Source organism: Primulina tabacum, chromosome 3, assembly GCF_025594145.1.
Source record: "Primulina tabacum isolate GXHZ01 chromosome 3, ASM2559414v2, whole genome shotgun sequence".
Lineage (NCBI taxonomy): Eukaryota > Viridiplantae > Streptophyta > Magnoliopsida > Lamiales > Gesneriaceae > Primulina > Primulina tabacum.
In genome coordinates this window covers 32,100,924-32,125,003 of record NC_134552.1, presented here as the reverse complement: position 1 = coordinate 32,125,003, position 24,080 = coordinate 32,100,924, and positions in this window count along the sequence as shown.

Sequence of the window (24,080 nt, the reverse complement as noted above, 5' to 3'; positions counted from 1 at the left end):
CAACGTGCATGCGTGTGTAGTGTTTATGCTATGATCGATGTCTCGTGTCATTCCAATGGCCATTTGATTGACCATGGCACGATCTAGACATCTAGGAGCATGATATGAACCGTGGCTAAGGGCCATAGGCCAACCAAGATCCACACCAAGCAAACACAAACCGAAACCATATGCTGAACAAATGAAGAAGCCGAATGGGGAAAGGGGCTGTTTTGATGTTTTGATTAAAAACCGAGGGGCCATAGACAAAGCCACCAAAAGGGCAACTTAGTCACGTCTTAGACATGCTAGGGGAGTGATCCAACCATGGCTAAGAGCCCTTAGGGCAGCCAAGATCAGATCCAACCCCTTGACACAAAAAACTGAAATTTCGAAACACAAATCTGCGCCTATGGGAACTTGCTGTCATTCTGAATTTCCAGAAAGCATGGGGCTGGTTTGAATGGACCAACATGGTCCCAATGCATCTTACTACATGTATATAAGCCGCCTTGGGAGCCTGGGGTCGAACCACAACCTGAAACCATCAAAACTAAAAGAAAACGTGAAGCTGCCATGAAGAGCCGAAATTCTGCAAGTGTTGTTTCAAAATGTTTGGACATGGATCTCGATTTTTTTTGCTTGAATAAACATGATCATGTACTGAAAAATAAATGATAATATGACTTGATTGAGGTTTAGAAAGAATCTAGACATGCCTTGTTATCGTTTGAAATAGAAACGAAAAGAAAAGACGAGACGGCGCGGAGGAGACGGAGTGGCTTACTTCTCTACCTTTCTTGGCTCTCGATTTCTTGCCTTACTCCCTAGCTATGGCTCACGACTTTTCTACACTGAAAATGGATCTGAATGATGAGGTATTTCGGTGGTGAGGGAGGGGAGATAAGTGGTTATGGGAGGTGAGGAGGATGGTGCAAGATATAAGGAAAGAATCAAGACCAAGTCTTCATGCATTTGAATTTTGAATTTGAATTGCTATCCAATGATATGTGGGATGGTTCTAGAATGTAAGTGGCCGAAATCTCTCTTGTTTCTAGACTAAGATATGTCTATTAATTAATTAAATTGTGCTCCCAAAAATCCTAGAATTATCCTACAACTTACATGCAAAGAAATGGTCAAAAGGTTGATGAGTTGGCAATTGAGTTGCCTAGCAACTAAGGGGCCGAAATTATGCTAATAAAATGAGTGGAAAGTGATGGTTATCTAGTCAACTAATAATCCTTGAAAGCCTTACTAATCCTTTAAATAATTTAGTGAGCTAACCCCTTAATTAAATAACTTAAATGAGCTCATTTCTTAATCACCTCAAATAATTAAATTAAATCCTCAAACCTCCCTTACTAACTTAAATGAACTTACTTGCTAGCTAAATTAACTTCTGGAAATATTTCTCGAATCTTAAATTCTACCTCAAAACTCCGACTCCGGTCCGGCCTCACTGAAATAACTGAAATGCTAAAAATCAAACTACTGAACTGAAATAATGAATAATTAACTTCAAATAAATGGATTTAAAATAATTATGAAATGAAGTCAATTAAATTTAGAAATCTAGAATTATGCATGGCTTAAACGTCTACTGATTTACGGGTGCTACAATCCTTCCCCCCTTAAAATAAATTTCGTCCTCGAAATTAGAACTCACCGAATAACTCAGGGTATCGACTTCTCATATCCGGCTCAGACTCCCACGTAGCTTCCTCCTCTGAATGGTTGAGCCATTTGACTTTGACTAGCTTAACGAGCTTGTTCCGAAGTTTCTTCTCCTGTCTGTCTAGGATCTGCACGGGTCTCTCCTCATAAGATAAGTTCGGAGTAAGCTGCAACGGCTCAAAATTCAGCACATGCGAAGAATTTGTCATATACTTCCTCAGCATGGAGACGTGAAAGACATTGTGTACTCCGGCCAGATTCGGCGGAAGAGCCACACGATACGCTAGCGTCCCAACTCTGTCAAGGATCTCAAACGGTCCAATGAATCTCGGACTGAGCTTCACTTTCTTCCCAAATCTCATGACACCCTTCATAGGTGCCACTTTCACGAAGACATGATCGCCCACTGCAAACTCTAAGTCTCTCCTCCGCTGATCGGCATAACTCTTCTGTCGGCTCTGAGCAGTCCTCATCCTATCACGGATCTTGACTACTACATCTGCTGCCTGCTGAACAATCTCTGGACCCAACTCTGCTCTCTCTCCTACTTCATCCCAATGAACAGGAGATCTACACTTGCGGCCATACAGTGCTTCATACGGAGCCATACCTATAGACGACTGGAAACTGTTGTTATAGGTGAACTCTACCAATGGTAAGTTCGACTCCCAACTCCCAGAGAAATCAATGACGCAAGCGCGAAGAAGATCCTCCAAAATCTGAATAACTCGCTCTGACTGCCCATCCGTCTGCGGATGGAAAGCTGTGCTAAACAGCAACTTCGTACCCAAAGTCGAATGCAAACTCTTCCAAAATGAGGAAGTGAATCTGGGATCTCTGTCGGATACGATAGAAACCGGAATACCATGGAGTCGGACTATCTCTCGGATATACAGCTCTGCATACTGAATCATGGTGAAAGTCGTCTTAATAGGCAAGAAGTGCGCTGATTTGGTAAGACGATCTACAATCACCCAAATAGCATTCGATCCTCTGGCTGACCTCGGCAATCCGGTCACAAAGTCCATGGTAATATTCTCCCACTTCCACTCGGGAATAGGAAGAGGCTTGAGCAAACCTGCTGGTCTCTGATGCTCGGCCTTCACTAACTGGCAAGTCAGGCACTCGGATACAAAACACCTGATGTCCTTCTTCATCCCTGGCCACCAATACAATAGCTGCAGATCTTTGTACATCTTCGTACTCCCAGGGTGAATGGAGTACGGGGACGTATGGGCCTCTGTTAAGATGTCTGCTCGGATAGAATCACTGCTGGGAACCCATATCCTATCTCGGTATCTCACAATACCGTCGCTGACTGTATACAAAACACTGCCCTTGGCTTCATCTCTCTTCTTCCACTGTGCCAACTGCTCATCTGCTGCCTGACCGCTGCGAATACGGTCAATAAGAGAGGACTTGATAGTCAAGGTAGATAAACGAGGAACTCTACCTCGCGGATAAGTCTCAAGATCGAACTTCTGCATCTCAATCTGAAGAGGTTTCTGAATCTTCAAGTGAGCCATCACTGCGACTTTCCTGCTCAAAGCATCCGCAACTACATTAGCTTTACCCGGGTGGTAGCTAATGTCACAATCGTAGTCTTTCACAAGCTCCAACCAACGCCTCTGACGCATGTTCAGCTCCTTCTGCGTAAAGAAATACTTGAGGCTCTTGTGGTCGGTAAAGATCTGACACTTTTCTCCATATAGATAGTGCCTCCAAATCTTCAAAGCAAAAACTACGGCCGCTAACTCCAGATCATGGGTAGGGTAATTCTTCTCATGAATTTTCAGCTGTCGAGAAGCATACGCTATCACTCTCCCATGCTGCATCAAAACTGCACCTAAACCAAGCTTCGAAGCATCGGTATAAAGGACAAACTCGCCGGATCCTGACGGTACAGCCAAAACGGGTGCTAAAATAAGAGCTTGCTTCAAAGTATCGAAGCTCTTCTGACACTCCTCGCTCCACACAAACTTCACATTTTTCTTGGTCAGTGCTGTGAGTGGAACGGCAATGGATGAGAATCCCTGAATGAACTTCCTGTAATATCCTGCTAGCCCAAGAAAACTGCGGATCTCTGATGCATTCTGAGGCACAATCCAATCTCTGACTGCTGCAACTTTCGCCGGGTCTACCTCAATGCCACTGCTAGAAACAATGTGGCCCAAGAACGCCACCTTCTCTAACCAGAATTCGCACTTACTGAACTTTGCGAATAGTTTATGTTTCTGCAATGTCTGCAACACTGTGGTCAGATGCCTGCTGTGCTCCTCCCGACTCTTGGAGTAGACGAGAATGTCATCTATGAACACTATCACAAACTGGTCGAGGTACGGCTGAAATACGCGATTCATTAGATCCATGAAGATCGCTGGCGCATTCGTCAGACCGAACGGCATCACAAGTAACTCGTAGTGGCCATAACGAGTCCTGAAAGCTGTCTTCGAGACATCAGCATCTCTCACCCTCAACTGGTGATAACCGGAACGCAGATCTATCTTGGAGAAAATCGAAGCTCCCTGCAACTGGTCAAACAGATCCTCAATCCTCGGCAGTGGGTATTTATTCTTCACTGTAACCCTGTTCAACTCCCGGTAGTCAATGCAAAGCCTCATCGAGCCATCCTTCTTTTTCACAAATAAGACCGGCGCGCCCCATGGGGAAAAGCTCGGGCGATTGAACTCCTTGTCGAGAAGTTCCTGAATCTGCTTCTTAAGCTCTGCCATCTCTGTCGGTGCTAGTCGGTATGGCGCTTTGGATATCGGAGCCGTACCTGGCATAAGCTCAATGGAAAACTCCACCTCTCTCTCGGGTGGCATACCAGAGACGTCTTCGGGAAAAACGTCTAAGAAATCTCTGACAATCGGAACATCTGAGGCTGACTGGCTGAGTTCCTCGGGGACAGATAAAAAGGTCGCTAGAAATGCCCGACACCCTCTATGAATGAGTTTTCTAGCCTGAACATAAGGAATAATGCGCGGTAAAGGAAAGTACCTGTCCGGCTCAAATAAGAACTGCTCCATTCCAGGTGGTCGGACAAGAACAGATCTTCTCTGGAAGTCTATCAACACTCTGTTCCTCAATAGCCAGTCCATCCCTAGGATGATGTCAAATTCCGGCATCGGTAGCACAATCAGATCAGCATAAACAAGATTACCGTGCAGCTCAAGGTCTATATCTCGGATAACATTGGTGGCTGCCATCTCCTCGCCTGACGGCAACACTACTGAAAAGGCTGTATCTAGCCCAATGGTCTGGATCTTGAGAAAGTTTGCAAAGACCTCCGAAATAAACGAGTGAGTGGCCCCTGAATCTATCAAGGCCTTGGTAGCGGAACCAGATATAAAAATTCTCCCTGAAAGAGCGGAGCTCTAAGTTGAATCTCACTACAAGATCTAAACTTATAGACATGCAAAGGTCAAGGTTCCTCTAGCTTAATTCCTCTGAAATAAATCTGAGTAGAGCATGCAATCCTGTAACAGTTCTAAGTTAAAAAATCTAAATCCCGATTCCCAAAATGCTGAAATTCGAAGAATAACTTAAAGTTTAAAGGTACCTGTCAACAACATAGTCTCCGGGTTGGTTTCCGCGGCATGGAGAGCAAAAACTCTGCCTTGGGTAGGCAGATTTCTCTGAGGGCACTGCAGCAACATGTGGTCTGGACTGCCACACTTAAAACACTTTCCTGAGACAGCCATACATGCTCCAGGATGGCGACGTGAGCACCTGGGACAAACTAGGTGCTCCTGAGTCCTCGGGGCTGGGCGTCCCCGCTGCTGCTGCTGCTGGCCTCGGTTCCTGGGCGGTCCATGAAAAGGGTTCTTATTCTGCTGCTGATGCTGATGAGGAGGAGGGTGGTGCGGTGCCTGGACTGGGCGCTTGCCCTGGCCATCCCTCTCGATATCCCGCAGATCCTGCTCTGCGGCTAAGGCCTTGGAGACGGCAATCTCATAAGTAGCAGGGTCAGATACCCTAACATCCCGGCGCAAGATCGGCCGTAAACCCACCAGGAAGTGCATCAGCTTGGCTCTGGCATCATTCGCGATCAGGGGCACAAAGTGACAGCCCCTCTCGAACTTACGGATGAACTCCGTAACCGTCATATCCCCCTGTCTCAGGCTCATGAACTCGGTGGTCAGCCTGGTGCGAACCTCCTCAGCAAAATACTTGGAGTAGAAAACCTCCGTAAAGCGGGTCCAAGAAAGTGTAGCCAAGGTCAGGGCTACCGAAGCTCCTTCCCACCATAAGCGGGCGTCTCCAGTGAACAGGTAGGTGGCACACCGGACTCGGTCTGCGTCTCCCAGCTCCATGAACTCGAAGATAACCTCGAGGGATTTGATCCATCCCTCGGCAACCATGGGGTCAGATGTCCCAGAGAATTCCTTCGGACGCATCTTCATGAATTGCTCATAAACAGCCTCGGGCCCTGTCGGCCTGGCTGCGGCTGTGGCTACGGCTGCGGCATTGTTCCCCGCAAACTGTGCGAAGAACTGTGCCATTCCAGCTAACATCTGGGCACTCGTGTCCGGTGGGGGTGGTAGGTCTCCCTCCGGTCTACGTTCCTCCCTGTCCTCTCGGCGAGGCTCCTCCTCTCTGTTGCGCTCTAAAATGCGTCTAGGGGGCATACTGTTCCAACATAACCCATACGTAACTAACATGCATAATTCCATAATTTATTTTAAATGAACACTAAAAAACTGAAAATCTGGAAGCATGCTGACAAAATAATTCATGCTTTAACTAAAATGCTGAACAAAATGCTGAACTGAAAAACTTACAGACCGAAGACGTGGCTTCGTGAGCTTCTCGCGGTCAGTAGTAGTGAAACCCTATACAGAACCACCGCTCTGATACCAACTGTAAAGGGCCTAAAACTCCTTTCTTGAAATTTGCGGAAAATTAAAAATTTTCTTTTTAAAAGAAATTAAATGGCCTCATTCATAAAATCACTGGGGAATCAAGTTCAATGTTTAAAATAATAGCAGCGGGAGAAAATAAAGTTTTGCCAACAATAACAATTTAAAAATTATCCAACGACTGATAAAAATTGTTTGCGGAATAAAATAACAACTGCTGCACTGAGGTCCTCGGGTGCCACTACTGCCGACCCAAGCTGGCTCACTGGTCCCCGCCCTCGGCCCTGGCCTCATCAGTACCTACAACAATCAAGTCTAGTGAGCCTAAAGACTCAGCATGCATATATCGCAGGTAACGAGTAGAAATCTGAATTTAAAATATGCATGGGATAAAATATCATGTCCTGAGGCATGCTGAAAATAATCTGTACTGAGCAATTATAATACGTGCATAAATGAACTGATAATCACAGTAAAAATGTTTGCTCCTTGGAGCCTGTACTGAAATAACTGATAAAATTTTCTGGTAAGATTATGTTTTACGCCTGTGGCCACTGCACTAAGCTGAACTGATCGGTAACTGGCTACCGGGGAGGCTGAAACTGAACTGAGCTGGCCGGTCACTGGCGACCGGGTGGTACCATACTGAACTGATCGGTCACTGGCGACCGTATAAATTAAAACTCCCACATAGTGAATGAACCACAAGCCATATCGCATAAATCTCAAAAATAATCATTTTCTATTTAATGCACGTAAAATAATTAACTGGCGTAATGAAAATTCCTGTAATTTTACCAACTGGATTGGATTGGATCGTCCCCAGGCTCGCTGCAACCTAACTGTGCCATGAAAGATATGCAATAGCTTAAACTTGACCAACTATGCAATTTACATTCAAAAGATGCGACTATGACGCCTAATGACTTCGCATTTAATCATGACTCCGAGCCAACCTGAACCGACACCAAACCGACGCATAGTCATGATTAAAATACGCTGAAAAATCATAAAATAATGCTCCTAAAATGATAGGGTCGAAATCTAGGTGGAATGGAGGCCAAAACACGAAACGCTCTTTCGAGAGTCAATTTGGCACATTGCACCGTAAATTCTCGTACGACCTCGAAAATGATCCGAATGATGAACGGTCAAAAACATGACCTTCCCAACTCAATGAGGCACTGTCCAGTCCAAGGCCATGGGCTAAAAGCCAACCAAGAACTCAAACGAGCCTTCTAAACGACACAGCAACATGCTGTAATTTCCAGCAGCTGCGCAACTACAAGACTTGCGTTGGTTTCGAGACTATCGGCCATTAGGGGCGTGAACCACCGACCAGAGACTCTTACCAACATCCCAAGGAATGATTTGAACCATGGCTAAGGGCCCTAGGCCAGCCACAATCCGCATCACACCAAAACTCAACCGAAGGGTCCAACCGAGAGCAACGTGCATGCGTGTGTAGTGTTTATGCTATGATCGATGTCTCATGTCATTGCAATGGCCATTTGATTGACCATGGCACGATCTAGACATCTAGGAGCATGATATGAACCGTGGCTAAGGGCCATAGGCCAACTAAGATCCACACCAAGCAAACACAAACCGAAACCATATGCTGAACAAATGAAGAAGCCGAATGGGGAAAGGGGCTGTTTTGATGTTTTGATTAAAAACCGAGGGGCCATAGACAAAGCCACCAAAAGGGCAACTTAGTCACGTCTTAGACATGCTAGAGGAGTGATCCAACCATGGCTAAGAGCCCTTAGGGCAGCCAAGATCAGATCCAACCCCTTGACACAAAAACTGAAATTTCGAAACACAAATCTGCGCCTATGGGAACTTGCTGTCATTCTGAATTTCCAGCAAGCATGGGGCTGGTTTGAATGGACCAACATGGTCCCAATGCATCTTACTACATGTATATAAGCCGCCTTGGGAGCCTGGGGTCGAACCACAACCTGAAACCATCAAAACTAAAAGAAAACGTGAAGCTGCCATGAAGAGCCGAAATTCTGCATGTGTTGTTTCAAAATGTTTGGACATGGATCTCGATTTTTTTTGCTTGAATAAACATGATCATGTACTGAAAAATAAATGATAATATGACTTGATTGAGGTTTAGAAAGAATCTAGACATGCCTTGTTATCGTTTGAAATAGAAACGAAAAGAAAAGACGAGACGGCGCGGAGGAGACGGAGTGGCTTGCTTCTCTACCTTTCTTGGCTCTCGATTTCTTGCCTTACTCCCTAGCTATGGCTCACGACTTTTCTACACTGAAAATGGATCTGAATGATGAGGTATTTCGGTGGTGAGGGAGGGGAGATAAGTGGTTATGGGAGGTGAGGAGGATGGTGCAAGATATAAGGAAAGAATCAAGACCAAGTCTTCATGCATTTGAATTTTGAATTTGAATTGCTATCAAATGATATGTGGGATGGTTCTAGAATGTAAGTGGCCGAAATCTCTCTTGTTTCTAGACTAGGATATGTCCATTAATTAATTAAATTGTGCTCCCAAAAATCCTAAAATTATCCTACAACTTACATGCAAAGAAATGGTCAAAAGGTTGATGAGTTGGCAATTGAGTTGCCTAGCAACTAAGGGGCCGAAATTATGCTAATAAAATGAGTGGAAAGTGATGGTTATCTAGTCAACTAATAATCCTTGAAAGCCTTACTAATCCTTTAAATAATTTAGTGAGCTAATCCCTTAATTAAATAACTTAAATGAGCTCATTTCTTAATCACCTCAAATAATTAAATTAAATCCTCAAACCTCCCTTAATAACTTAAATGAACTTACTTGCTAGCTAAATTAACTTCTGGAAATATTTCTCGAATCTTAAATTCTACCTCAAAACTCCGACTCCGGTCCGGCCTCACTGAAAAAACTGAAATGCTAAAAATCAAACTACTGAACTGAAATAATGAATAATTAACTTCAAATAAATGGATTTAAAATAATTATGCAATGAAGTCAATTAAATTTAGAAATCTAGAATTATGCATGGCTTAAACGTCTACTGATTTACGGGTGCTACACCGGTCAACTCAAACATCACTAATCAATAACAATAACTCATAGTCCTCAAGAACACGATGTACTATGCTGAAATCTGTGTCATCTTAATTCAATACATGCTGGAAATGAACAAAATTCGCATATCATATTCGTTTCTTAATCCGGTACCAACTATATGTACTCCTTCATCTCAACAGCATATACTATCAAGCATATATATTGATTCTCCAACACATACATATCAAAACATGCTGGAAAGTAATAAAACATGTACCCTTTCGAAGCCCTTGTCAAGAGGAACAAGAATCTCAACTCTGATTGAAAATCGTGCGGCTAGATCTTTCACAATCAATTGTCTAAAAGGAAATGAAGTTTGGAGGCTTTCTCTGAAGTTCTCTCGGTGCTTTCCTGCTGAATGAAGGAATGAAAACACTTTATATATATATCTTGCTTGGTGGGGGCAAATGGCTTAATCTTTGCTCAACACGTCGCACCGCAGGTGCGCTAGCTCTGCACCGCGGGTGCGCTGAGCCTACTATAATACTTCCACAAATTCAGAAGAAACGACCGCGGGTGCGTTGCCTTCTCTGTCCCAACACCGCCGGTGCGGTCACTTTAATGGCACATGTGCACTGACTCTACTGTATCACCTCCAAAATTTCAGAAGACCCACCGCGGGTGCACTGGCTCTTTTGCTGCGGGTGCGCTGGTCTTTCTACTCGAACTCTATACTTTGCAACTAAACTCAAATTGCCACGTCGCTTCTTCGTGTCTGTTCCTCCATTCTCTTATTCATAATACATAGTAACTCAAACGTATTACACAAAAATCTTGGGAGTTACATTTCTCCCCCTCTTAGATATGAGTTCGTCCTCGAACTCGCATGCAATCAATCAAAGCTGGTAAAAGAAGCAATATAATCAAAAGCTAAATAAATATTCACATCAGAGAAATAACTCTGGATATCTCTGTCTCATCTCTGATTCTGTCTCCCAAGTCGCTTCTTCAGTGCCATGACGACTCCACTGGACTTTCACTAGCGGAATGATCTTCGTTTTGAGTTGTTTTTGTTTCAAATAAAGAATCTGGATTGGATGTTCAATATAACTCAAAGTGTCGTCAAGCTCGGCTTCATCAGGCTGAATAACATGAGAAACATCAGGCATATATCTATGCAGCATCGATACATGAAAAACATCATGTATCTCAGATAGAGAAGGTGGAAGAGCAAGTCGATATGCACGATCACCAATCTTCTCAAGAATTTCGTACGGACCGATGTATCTAGGAGACAACTTTCCACGTTTGCCGAATCTGACAACGCCTTTGAATGGAGAAATCTTAAAAAATACTCTGTCTCCCTGCTCAAACACTAGCGGTCTACGTCTGATGTTCGCATATTTTGCTTGTCTATCTTGTGCTGTATTCATTCTTTTCTGGATGATCTTCACTTCCTCTGTCATTTCACGAATCATATCAGGCCCCAATTCTGATACCTCAGAGATTTCATCCCAATACAGCGGAGATCTGCACTTCTTTCCATATAATGCTTCAAACGGTGCCATCTCGATGCTCGTCTGATAGCTGTTGTTGTACGAGAATTCACAAAGTGGTAGTGAATCTTGCCAACTAGTGCCAAAATCTAGCACTACAGCTCTCAGCATATCCTCTAATATCTGGATAGTCCGCTCTGACTGTCCTTCTGTCTAGGGATGGTAAGCAGTACTCAGGTCCAATGTCGTACCAAAAGCCTGCTGCAAACTGTGCCAGAAATGTGAAGTGAATCGGGGATCACGATCTGATACGATAGATTTCGGCACATGATGCAATCTGACTACCTCTCGGACATATATCTCTGCCATCTAATCGTATCGGTATGTCATTTTGTACGGAATAAAGCATGCTGATTTGGTCAATCTATCAATCACGACCCAAATCGCATCACAACCCCGGGATGATCGTGGTAACTTCGTAACAAAATCCATGGAAATATGATCCCATTTCCATTCAGGAATAGATAGACTCTGATGTAAACCTCCGGGTTTCTTCCTCTCGACCTTCACCTGTTGGCAGTTCAGGCACTTTGATACAAACTCTGCAATGTCTGATTTCATCTTTTTCCACTAAAACTGCATCTTTAGATCGTTGTACATCTTTCTGCCACCAGGATGAATACTAAACCGACTACAGTGCACTTCTGATAAAATATGTTGTCTCAAATCCGAAACATCTGGCACTACAAGACGGTTATTCATATACAAAACATGATCATGTACCTGATACTCTGAATGATGTCCCGCTCTGGCCATCGCAATTAACTTCTGAACATTCTGGTCATTTTTCTGTGCTTCTTTAATGCGAACAATCAAGTTTGGTTCCATTTGAATCGTAGCCAGTCGTAATGGTCTACTATCTGTATCAAATGCTAGTCCAGACAAACAACAATCTTCAATCAAATTCGATACACCTATCGTCGATAAGGATAAAAACATACCTTTCGACTCAAGGCATCCGCTGCTGCATTTGACTTCCCTGGATAATATTTGATCTCGCAATCAAAGTCTTTCAGTAGATCAAGCCATCTTTGCTGTCTTGTATTCAACTCTGACTGAGAAAACAGATACTTCAGGCATTTGTAATCAGAGTAGATTTCAAATTTCTCGCCATAGAGATAGTGTCGCCATATCTTCAGTGCAAACACAATGGCCGCCAATTCAAGATAATGAATTGGGTAAGGAGTCTCGTGTGGCTTCAACTGTCTCGAGGCATATGCAATCACATGTCCTCGCTGCATAAGAATACATCCTAGCCCTCTGTGAGATGCATCACAATATACTACGAAATCACCAGTACCTGAAGGGATAGTCAATACAGGAGCACTGGTCAATCGTCTCTTTAACTCCAAGAAGCTAGGCTCACAGGCTTTAGACCACACAAATGGCGCATTCTTCTGTGTCAACTGGGTAATCGTCTTTGCAATACTGGAGAAATCTTTAATGAATCGTTGATAGTACCCTGCCAAACCCATGAAACTGCGTATCTCTGGTACAGAAGTCGGTCTAGGCCAACTAATCACAGCTTCAATTTTACTTGGATCAACAGAAATACCGTCTCCAGATATGATATGCCCCAAAAAGACAACCTGTCTCAGCCAGAACTCACATTTTGACAGTTTCGCATATAATTTCTCATTTTTCAGTGTTTGCAACACAATTCTTAAATGTCCGGCATGCTCAATCATATTCTTGGAATAAACCAAAATATCATCAATAAAAACAATAACAAACTCATCTAGATACTTCTGAAAGATACGATTCATCAATCCCATAAACACCGCTGGAGCATTCGTTAAACCGAAAGGCATGACAATAAACTCGTAATGTCCATACCTGGTTCGAAACACTGTCTTCGGTATATCAACATCTCGGACTCTCAACTGGTGATATCCCGATCTCAAATCAATCTTTGAATAGACAGAGGATCCCTGCAACTGATGAAATAAATCATCGATGCGAGGCAAGGGATATTTGTTCTTTACTGTCGCTTTATCCAATTGTCGATAATCGATGCAAAGTCTCATCGAACCATCTTTCTTCCGGACAAACAGTACCGGAGCACCCCAAGGAGACACACTCGGTCTAATGTAACCCTTGGCCAATAAATCTTCGAGCTGTTCCTTCAATTCTTTCAATTCAATAGGTGCCATTTTATAGGGAGCTCGAGATATAGGAACGGTACCTGGTAGAAGATCAATACTGAAATCTACCTCTCGGACTGGGGTTAACCCTGGGATCTCATCTGGGAACACATCCGCAAACTCGCATACCACTGGCAGATCTGCCAATGATGGGCTTGATTTCAGTAGATCTACTGAATATACAAGGAACCCTTCTGCTCCTTTCTGCAACAATCGACTCATAGACAACACAGATATCAAGGGAATCCGAGCTCTGGAACCCTTACCGTAGAATTTCCACTCATCAGCCATTTCTGGTCCGAATCTGACAATCTTCTGGAAACAATCTACAGTGGCTCTGTACTTGGTTAACATATCGATCCCAACAATACAATCAAAATCAGACAATCCAAGTACAATGCAGTCTAAGTCAATCTCATGACCCTCGAACTGTAGGATACAATGTCTAACCGAAGTCACGGATATAAGACCACTTCCCAACGGAGAAGAAATAGACACTACAACAGATAATGACTCGACAGGTAAAGCACGCATCAATGCAAAGCGCTCAGAAATGAAGGTATGAGATGCACCTGAATCTATCAATACATAAGCAGGATAACTGCAAAGAAAATAGTTACATGCGATCACATCGTCTGGTGCATCTTGGGCCTGCTCTTCTGTCAGTGCAAAAACTCGAGCCTGCTGTCTGGGAGGTTGGCTCACTGTCTGGCTACCTCTGGCTCGAAGCTGGGTTCGTGTAGGTATCGGCTGAAAGGAATGAACAGATGAAGCTTGCCTCTCAGGCTGGGTTACTGAACCAGATGCTCCTACACTCTGAGCTTGCTGTACCCCTTTCTGTGAACAGACTCTGGCGAAGTGTCCTTACTATTTGCAGATATTGCAGCGACCCATCACACCTTGACACTGCTCAGTGGCATGTCGGCCTCCAAAAGAACTGCAATACACATCTGTATACTCTGTACTCTGACCAGGACCTCTCTGTCGTGATCCACTGGAGCTTGACGAACTGCTCCCTGATCTCTTGAACTGTTTGCCCTTTGCTTTCAACTGGTCCTTCCTCCCGCTACTGCTACCACCGCTCTCAAATCTGGGAGGGGGTTGAACTGAGGGTGGTGGCGATCTAGGAGTCGGAGCGACATAAGAAGTTCTTCGTTACCTAAGCAATCCAGCTTCTGCCCCCTTGGCACGGTTCAATGCATCAGCAAAGTTGTTGGGTCTACCGGTATTTACCAAGGTAAAAATATTGGGATTTAAACCATTGATAAACTGATATGCAATGGCCTCGTCATTTTCTGCAACGTGAGGAGCAAATCGAAGTAATGTTGAAAACTTTTGATGCGAGCACGGATGGTCAGGCGCCAAGGAAAGCATGGGACCCTTTGGAGTTGCCGGAGGGACCAATCATGAGGGGACGATTGAAGAAGTTCAAGGAAGCGTTGCACGGACTTATGAGCAATGAAGAAGGACTTACAAGCAAGGAGCAGAGTGCTGAAGGGTTTGTGGTGCATGGGATTGAGTTCGGAAGGCATAGGAACACCATTCAAGTGATGAACGAAGAAAAGTGGCAGAATGCTTCGCGCCCGAGCGGTAAAAAAAACTACCGCCCTAGCGCCAGATGGACTCTCCAAGACGTGATTTCCAGAACACCCGGCGCCCGAGCGGCAACATTCTACTGCCCGAGCGCAAATAGTGCAGAGCTCTTGGCGCTCGAGCAGTAATATTCTACCGCCCGAGCGCGAACCAGTTCCGGAAAAATCCTAGTTTCCTAGTTAGAGTTTTGATTATTTTGGTAACTAGATTTGCAATCTTTTTCTAATATGTAGACATATTTTCACGAAATTTTGAACATTATTCAGATTCATTATTGATATTTTATAAAAGTTTAGAGTTTTCTCTCAAATTTTTCAAAGCTTCGCTTTGTTATTCAAAAATCAAACTTATCAAAATTTTTTTACTTTGTGGCGTTTGTCGATCGTTCTTGTGCGGATTGTCGTCGACTTGTTCTTCGAAGTTTCGTTATAATTTCGGTTGTTTATTTCATGATTATTGTTGCTAGACTTTTCATAGTTTAGAGGTGAAAATCACAACACACACACTTGATTCAAAAGATCGGGACAACAATGATTCTTTGTTCGTTATTGAATTGAGGGTGCGATTCGATTTTAATCGTGTTTGCTATTCGTCGTACAAAGATTCACATCATTTGGTATCAGAGCTTAGGTTAATTGAATTCAAGTAAGTTTATCATTCATTCTATTAGCAGATCTAATTATCCTTCAATTCCGCTTTCAGATCTGTTTGTTCTATCGTTCTTCGTATTTTTCTTGAATCTGTGATTCTCGAAATTTGTTGGTGTCTTTTTTTTTGGGATTTTCGAGTAGTACTCAGCCAAAAAAAAAAAAGAATACAAAAATTCCGAAAATTCACCATTATTTCTTTTTGATATCTTGTTCTATTTTCTTCAGAGAGTCATATTCAATTGCCTCTGACAGTAAAATATATATATATATATATATATATATTTCATATATTCGAATTTCTTGTCTACACAGTCCAAGTGAGTCGGTCGCATTTGTTCACAAGTTGGAACTTGATTGTTTGATATACTCAAATACAAAGCTTGAGCACACCTTCGAGAGAAGCATCAAATTCGAGTGGAAATATTTGAGTGTGGGTGTTATTTCTTTGGAGTGGCTAGTGAGTATTTGTTGTGAGCAAAAATAAAAAATAAAAATTGAGAGAATAGACGAGTGAATTTTTTTGGAGTGACCGTGAGCATTTGAGTGAGGATTATTTTGTTTCTACTAACGTTTTCTTGCAGGTACAAATTTGAAAATTAGATGGAGAGGGAGGTAGGAGATAGTTCGAACCCGGGGTTGTCTAAGATTCAAATGGAGGCGTTGTTTGGGCATTTTAGTAGGATGATGTCAACCCAAATGGAGTCGTTACATGAAAGGTTGGATAAGCTTGAGGTTGGTGTTAGTGGGAGTAAGTCTAAACCTAAGGATTTGAGTAGAGAGGATGAGGAGTACGAGTTGGGAGGAGACGAGGAGAGTCAAAATGAAAATTGGGGTAGGAATGGAAGAGGTAGAGGATACGGTAGAGGAAAAAGAGGAGCCGTATGGGGTAGATATGATGGGGATAGGGAAGATGGTAACATGGGTAGCATTAAGATGAAAATTCCATCGTTCCATGGGAAATCTCACCCGGAGGCGTATTTAGAGTGGGAAAAGAGGGTAGAGTTTGTGTTTGAATGTCACCACTACTCCGAACAAAAGAAGGTGAGGTTGGCGGTGGTGGAATTCTTAGACTATGCTCTTATTTAGTGGGATCAATTAGTGACCACTAGAAGGAGGTATAATGAGAGACCTATTGAGTCTTGGGATGAGATGAAAAGAGTGATGAGAAAAAGGTTTATGCCCAATCACTAGTATAGGGAGATGTTTAAGAGGTTACAAACTTTAAGGCAAGGGGTGAAGAGTATTGAGGACTACTATAAGGAGATGGAAATAGTCATGATTAGGGCAAACATTGAGGAGGATAGTGAGGCGACCATGGCACGTTTTCTTTGTGGATTAAACAGGGAAATTCAAGATCAAGTGGAGCTTCGGCACGACTTGGATCTAGACGCGATGGTGCAAATGGCCATAAAAGTGGAGCAACAACTCAAAAGGCATGGAGTTGGCCGCACCAATCAAATTGGGGGTTCATCATCTTCTTGGAGGTCAAATGTAGTGAAGCGTGAGGGGAGTAAAGTGGTGGCCAAGCCCAAATTTGAAACCAAACCAGAGGCGCCTAAGCAAGGAGTACAAGGTAAATCTGAAACTCCTTCTAATCGATCTAGAGATGTTAAATGTTTTAGGTGTCAAGGGTTAGGGCATATTTCTAGTGAATGTCCTAATAAAAGGGTGATGATTTTAAATGACTATGGTGAATATGAGTCTCAAAGTAAGAGTGACGATGATGAGATGCCTGCGTTAGAGGATCCTGATGAGGGGTATGAGGCGGTTGTAGGTGAAGCACTAGTGACTAGGCGTATCATGAGTGCCCAAGTCAGGGAGGAGGAGATTAACCAAAGGGAAAACTTGTTCCATACTAGGTGTTTTGTAAATCAAAAGGTTTGCAATTTAATCATAGATGAGGGGAGTTGTACCAATGTGGCTAGTAGTGAGATGGTGGAAAAATTGAGTTTACTTACATTAAAGCATCCCCAACCATATAGGCTTCAATGGTTGACGATTGTGCGGAGGTGAAGGTGAACAAACAAGTGTTGGTGTCTTTTCTATTGGGAAGTATGTGGATGAGGTTTTGTGTGATGTGGTACCCATGCATGCATATCACATTTATGATGATATGATAGGCGGGTGACACATGATGGGTACAAGAATAGGTATTCATTTATGATGAAGAAAGATTCCATTGTTTTACTTCCATTATCCCCAAAGCAAGTGTTGGAGGACCATTTAAAAAAAAAAAGAGAGATGAGGCCGAAAAAAAGAGTGAACTAAAAAGTGAGATGGCATTTGAAAACAAAAATGAGATGGCTGAAAAAAAGAGTGATAAAAAGAGTGAGATAGCCATACGAAAGAAAAATGAGAGGGAAGAAAAAGAGAGGAAAGAAAATGAGAGGAAAGAGGCCAAAAAGAAATCATATATGGCCCAAAAAAGTGAGTTGAAACACTTGTTGCACACATATGAACCACTTGTGTTGATTCTTTATAAAGAGATCCTCTTTAACACAAGTGATATTGCTTGTTCCCTTCCGAGCATTGTTATTTCACTCTTGCAGGAATTTGATGATATAGTTCCGGAGGAGCTACCTCAAGGACTACCGCCTTTGAGGGGGATTGAACACCAAATTGATTTGGTGCCCGGGAGTGCATTGCCAAATCGTCCAGCTTATAGGAGCAATCCGGAGGAGACAAAGGAGCTTCAACGACAGGTAAGTGAGTTGTTTAGATAGGGGTTTTGTGCGTGAGTCCATGTCACCTTGTGCTGTACCTGTTTTATTAGTTCCTAAGAAAGATGGCTCATGGCGTATGTGTGTAGGTTGTTGGCCAATCAATAACATAACTATTAAGTATAGGCATCCCATACCTAGACTAGATGATATGTTAGATGAGTTGCATGGTGCTTGTATCTTTAGCAAAATTGATTTAAAGAGTGGTTATCACCAAATTAGGATGAGGGAAGGTGATGAGTGGAAAATTGCTTTTAAAACCAAATACGGGTTATATGAGTGGATGGTCATGCCTTTTGGCTTAACCAACACTCCTAGTACCTTTAAGAGGTTAATGAACCATGTCTTGCGTGCATACATAGGAAAATTTGTTGTTGTTTATTTTGATGATATCCTAGTATATAGCAAAGACTTGGATGAGCATGTTGGTCACTTGAAACTTGTGCTAATCACATTAAGGGCTGAAAATCTATATGCTAACTTAAAGAAATGTGATTTTTGTACAAGCAAACTTGTCTTTCTTGGTTTTGTGGTAAGCTCACAGGGGATACAAGTGGATGAAGACAAGGTAAGTGCTATTCGAGATTGGCCATCGCCTACTACTGTTGGTCAAGTCCGAAGTTTTCATGGACTTGCAAGCTTCTATAGGAGGTTTGTAAAGGATTTTAGCACACTTGCAGCACCGATGACGGCGGTAATTAAGAAGAACGTTCCATTCTATTGGGGCGAGGAGCAAGAGAAGTCTTTTAATCTTATTAAGCACAAATTGATTAATGCTCCTTTACTTGTTTTACCTGATTTTTCTAACACTTTTGAAATTGAATGTGATGCGTCAGGTGTTAGTATTGGCGGAGTTTTGATGCAAGGGGGACGGCCAGTGGCGTACTTTAGCGAGAAGCTCAATGGAGCAGCCTTGAACTACCCCACGTATGATAAGGAGTTCTACGCACTTGTGAGGACTCTAGAGACGTGGCAGCACTACTTGAAGCCTAAGGAGTTTGTGATTCACACGGATCATGAGTCTCTTAAGCACCTTAAGGGGCAGCAGAAGTTGAACAAGCGGCACGCCAAGTGGGTGGCATTCATAGAAACATTTCCTTACATCATCAAGTACAAGCAAGGTAAGGAAAATGTAGTGGCCGACGCACTATCATGGAGGTATGTACTAATCTCTACTTTGGAGTCTAAAGTTTTGAGATTTGTGCATGTGAAGGAATTATATGTGCTAGATGAGGATTTTAAGAATGAATTTGAAATATGTATGCATGGTTCACATGACAAGTTGTGGGGACCCGGACGCTAATCATCTTCTTAATCATCTTTGGGATTTAATTATCAATTAAGATAAACAGGGTCTAAAAATTTTTCTTTTTAAAATATAAGTGCGGAACGTAATGGAATTTAACTAATATACATCTCAGTATAAAAGTACAATAATGAAATATGGAAGAGTTACAGTAGCATGAGCGCACCCGCGCCTAGAGAAGCACCGCACCCGCGGTGCATGGACAGAAAGATGGCCATTTTTACAGTAGATTCACCGCACCCGCAGTCCAAGAAGCAGTGCACCCGCGGTTGATGGACAGAGAGTTGGAGATTATTTACAGAAGTGACACCGCACCCGCGGTGAAGAAGTACCGCACCCGCGGTGAAGAAGTACCGCACATGCGGTGCATGGCCTGTAGGGTATGAAAGTTGCTACTGGAGATTGAGCGCACCCGCGGTGCTAGACAGACCGCACCCGAGGTGTTGTACCAGTAGGGTCAGCGCACCAGCGTTAAAAGACAGAGCGCACCCGCGGTGAAGAAGTACCGCACCCGCGGTGAAGAAGTACCGCACCCGCGGTGCATGGCCAGTAGGGTATGAAAGTTGCTACTGGAGATTGAGCGTACCCGCGGTGCTAGACAGACCGCACCCGCGGTGTTGTACCAGTAGGGTCAGCGCACCCGCGTTAAAAGACAGAGCGCACCCGCGGTCCAAGCTTCGGGGAAAGTTGATGTATATCAATACATGGAGCGCACCCGCGGTGCAAAAGTGAGCGCACCTGCGATGCGACGTGCAGTATGAAAATTAAGCCACTTGCCTCATACCTAAGGAACGTGTATATAGATATATATACCTACATGCAATCCAGGAGAATGAAGGAAAGAGCCGAGGGAAGTGCAAGAAAGAATTGAAATATTCTTACGCCTTTTGTGAGAAATCCGTCCGTCTGTTTTTGAATCCGACTTCAGTACTGTGTTCCTATAGACGCAGGCTACAACTGGACGTAATTTTCGTTACGTTTAGACATGATTTGAATTTATGATATTGTTAGAATTGAATATGAATCAGATATGATGTTTTTGCTACAGTAGACATTGTATAACTGAAGTCGGATTAAAGAATAGACTTTTTATGAAATTGTTATGAATTTCAGAGTTGATTTAGTTGAGATTCTATATCAGAGTTGTGTTATTATTCAGATTATGAGTTGTACTGATACTGGTTATGAATTCTGGTATTATATCTGTGATGTTGAGATAGACGGGGTTATCGTGACTGTATTGTTATGCCGTCGAAACATCAGTAGATTGATATTGATCAGATTCAGTAATGATTTCGATTGTATCATGATATCGTTGATATGAATTAGGTTGTACCTTGTTCAGATATGGATCAGATTATATACCGATTTGAGTATTGATCAGAACAGGTCTTGAATTGAGTTATATACTGATATGGTATTTATATGATTGTCATTATAAGATTTGGATATGGACTAATTGGAATACAAGACTTCGTCTGCATCAGACCGAGAAGAGAAAGGTAAAATTCATGTGAATTCGGGAGATATGACTCGAATCAGACTTGGTTGGAGTTTCCCTACATCACATACTAGATTTATTATTTATATTTGATTATGATTATGTCTTGTCTATAGATTTATATTCAAGCATTGAAATAGGAGAGTCATTGGCAGACTTGCTAAACTAGACGTTCGGTGGTATCGACGCTTCGGATCAGATTCAATCCGATTGTAGACATTCGATATAGACAGGACCGAAGTCTAGGAATAAGACGTACAGTTACCCCGATTGGGAGGGTAGGTGACAGACAGTGACGTCTTATTCACACCGGGATCCCTAGAGTTAGAGTCGAGTCGAGTCAAGATATGAATTGAATTGAGTTGCATGCTTATTTTATTTTGATTTCAGAGATTATGGAATCCATTGTTACGGCATGCTTATTTTGATTTGGTTTCCTAGACTATGAAACCTATTGTGATGAATTTTATGCATGATAATATGCTTTATGATTTATATTGTGTATTTGCATGTATACATGTTTTATACTGGGATTTATTCTCACCGGAGTATCCGGCTGTTGTCTTGTTTTGTATGTGTGCATGACAGCAGGTGGGACAGGATCGTGGTCAAGAAGATGATGAGAGATCGAGATTAGAGTGGTGATTCCGGACTTGGATGTAGACTTGGTCTAATACTTGAAATTTAGTAGTTAAACCTTAGACTAGTTTGAACTAGAAGCATGTTGTACAAGATTTGTATTATTATACTGGTTTGTATAATAGATTGATTCCATTACCTTCCGCATTTTAAAGAAAAAAAATTTTAGACCCTGTTTATCTTAATTGATAATTAAATCCCAAAGATGATTAAGATGATGATTAGCGTTCGGGTCCCCACAACAGGTGTTATCAGAGCGATAGATCCTTTAGACTGAGATAGAAGAGAATGAGCGGGGTAGATTGAGTTTTCTTTCCTTGCATGTGATTGCTAGCATGAGATTTATTTTAATGTTGACTTACATTGTGTGTGCTAGCATGACATTATGCTTTACTGCTTTAAAATACATGTTCACCTGATTATCTTATTTGAGTTGATATTATGTATTATTGAGTATGAATCAGATCTGATTCAGGATCAGCAGTAAGATGATCCGAGAATGATTGGAACAGATTTGTAGTATTTGAGTACTAATATTTTGATAAGCAGATATACCTCCACGGAGAATTCCAGAAAGGGGTAGTACTTCGACTGAACAGATAGATGTATCAGAAACTCAGATGGAAATATAGTTGGAAGAATTTCAGTTATTTCAGCCGCCGATTCTGAGTGGTGTCGAGACGTCTGAAGATTGTGAGAACTGGTTTGATGACATAGAAATACTTTTTGATTTACTTGATTATTCAGATGAGCGGAGAATTAAACTGATATTCCACCAGTTACGAGAGACTGCCCAGAAGTTGGTGGATTACAAGTAAAAGAATGCTAGAACAGAAAGGTACAGTGATTTCGTGGGAAATATTCAGAACTGAATTTTATCGAAGATTTTTCTCAATTTCGTACCGGGAGGACAAGAAAGCAGAGTTTGAGAATTTGAGACAAGGTCAACTGAATATTGAAGGATATGTTGCTAAATTCTCTACTCTACTGCGTTTTGCACCTCATGTAATTGGAAATGATGAAGCTGTAGCGGATCAGTTCATCAGAGGATTGAACTCGGAGATAGTTGCATTGATGAATATGCAGCGACCTTATCATTTTGCTGATGCCTTGAGTAGAGCGAAGAGAGCGGAGGCGAGTCTGATTAGACAACTAAAAAAGGGTGTGTGCGATGCAACCCTAGACACAGCAATCCCCTCTCCGATTTGATCGCGGCAGTACGAGTGGAAAGCAAGATTTGCTGAAAGCTCGAAAGAAGCCATTCAAGAAGTTAGGGAGCGGACTGAGTGGTTCGTCTAGCTCCAGTGGTTCCAGCCCAAGTTATACTGGAGTATATTGCAGAACTTGCGGAGGGAGACATCCCACAGAGCAATGCCATGGAGTGACTGGTAGTTGCCATATTTGTAGACAGCCGGGACACTTTGCTAGAGTTTATCCTCAGAGAAGTTCCCGAAGAATTTAGGAAGCAGAAGACCGAGGAACAGACACAGGACACACTTGATGATATAGTGGCAGGTACTGTTTTTTTTATGATTTTATATTGCATAGGTATTGATATATACTAATGCATTCCCTACGATCATCTTTGATTGAGTTGCATTGAGATATGCTGTATCTGTTGAGTCTGATTGTACTGTAGTATTGATTCCCTTATTTTTTTGGAAAGAAAGATGGATATCAGAGATTTCTATGAAATAATGTATACTACAGTAAGATGAGAATAAGATTGAGTTAGATTATGATGTACTTGTGTTTTCTAAGTTGACTGCATTATTGATATTAATATGCTGAACAAGTACAGAATTATGGTAGATTCCTGCCAGAAAAATATAAGATTCAGACCAGATAGGAATGATGAGTAGAAATTCCGCGGTAAGGATTCTAGATCTAGAATTCCTTGGATATCTGTATTGTCTATGACTCGATTATTACAGAAAGGAGCAGATGACATCCTTATGTATTCAGTAGACATACTGAAATCGAGCCTAGCATTGGCAAATTTGCCAAGTGATGTATGAGTTGGCTGATGTCTGCCAGATAAGATTCCAGAATTGTTTTGTATCAGGAAGATAGATTTCAGAATTGAATTGATACCAGGTACTGGTTGTGTTTTAGAATTCAGTACAGAATGACACTGAAAGAATTGAAAGATCAGTGGAAGAGTACCGACCAGGAGTTACGTCTGATTTAGTGTTTCTCTTTGGCATGTTTCAGTATGTTCAGAGATATTATGATGATTTCATGCTCGTTTTATCTATGATGTTTTGATATACTTACAATATCTGATTGACTGAATCGAATATCTGAAGATTGTATTGAATACTCTGAGAACTGTGATTATTCTATACAAAAATTATTCAGATATGAATCCTGCTTGAAATAAATTGTATTCAGAATATGCGATATCTGAATTTAGTATACCGATTGA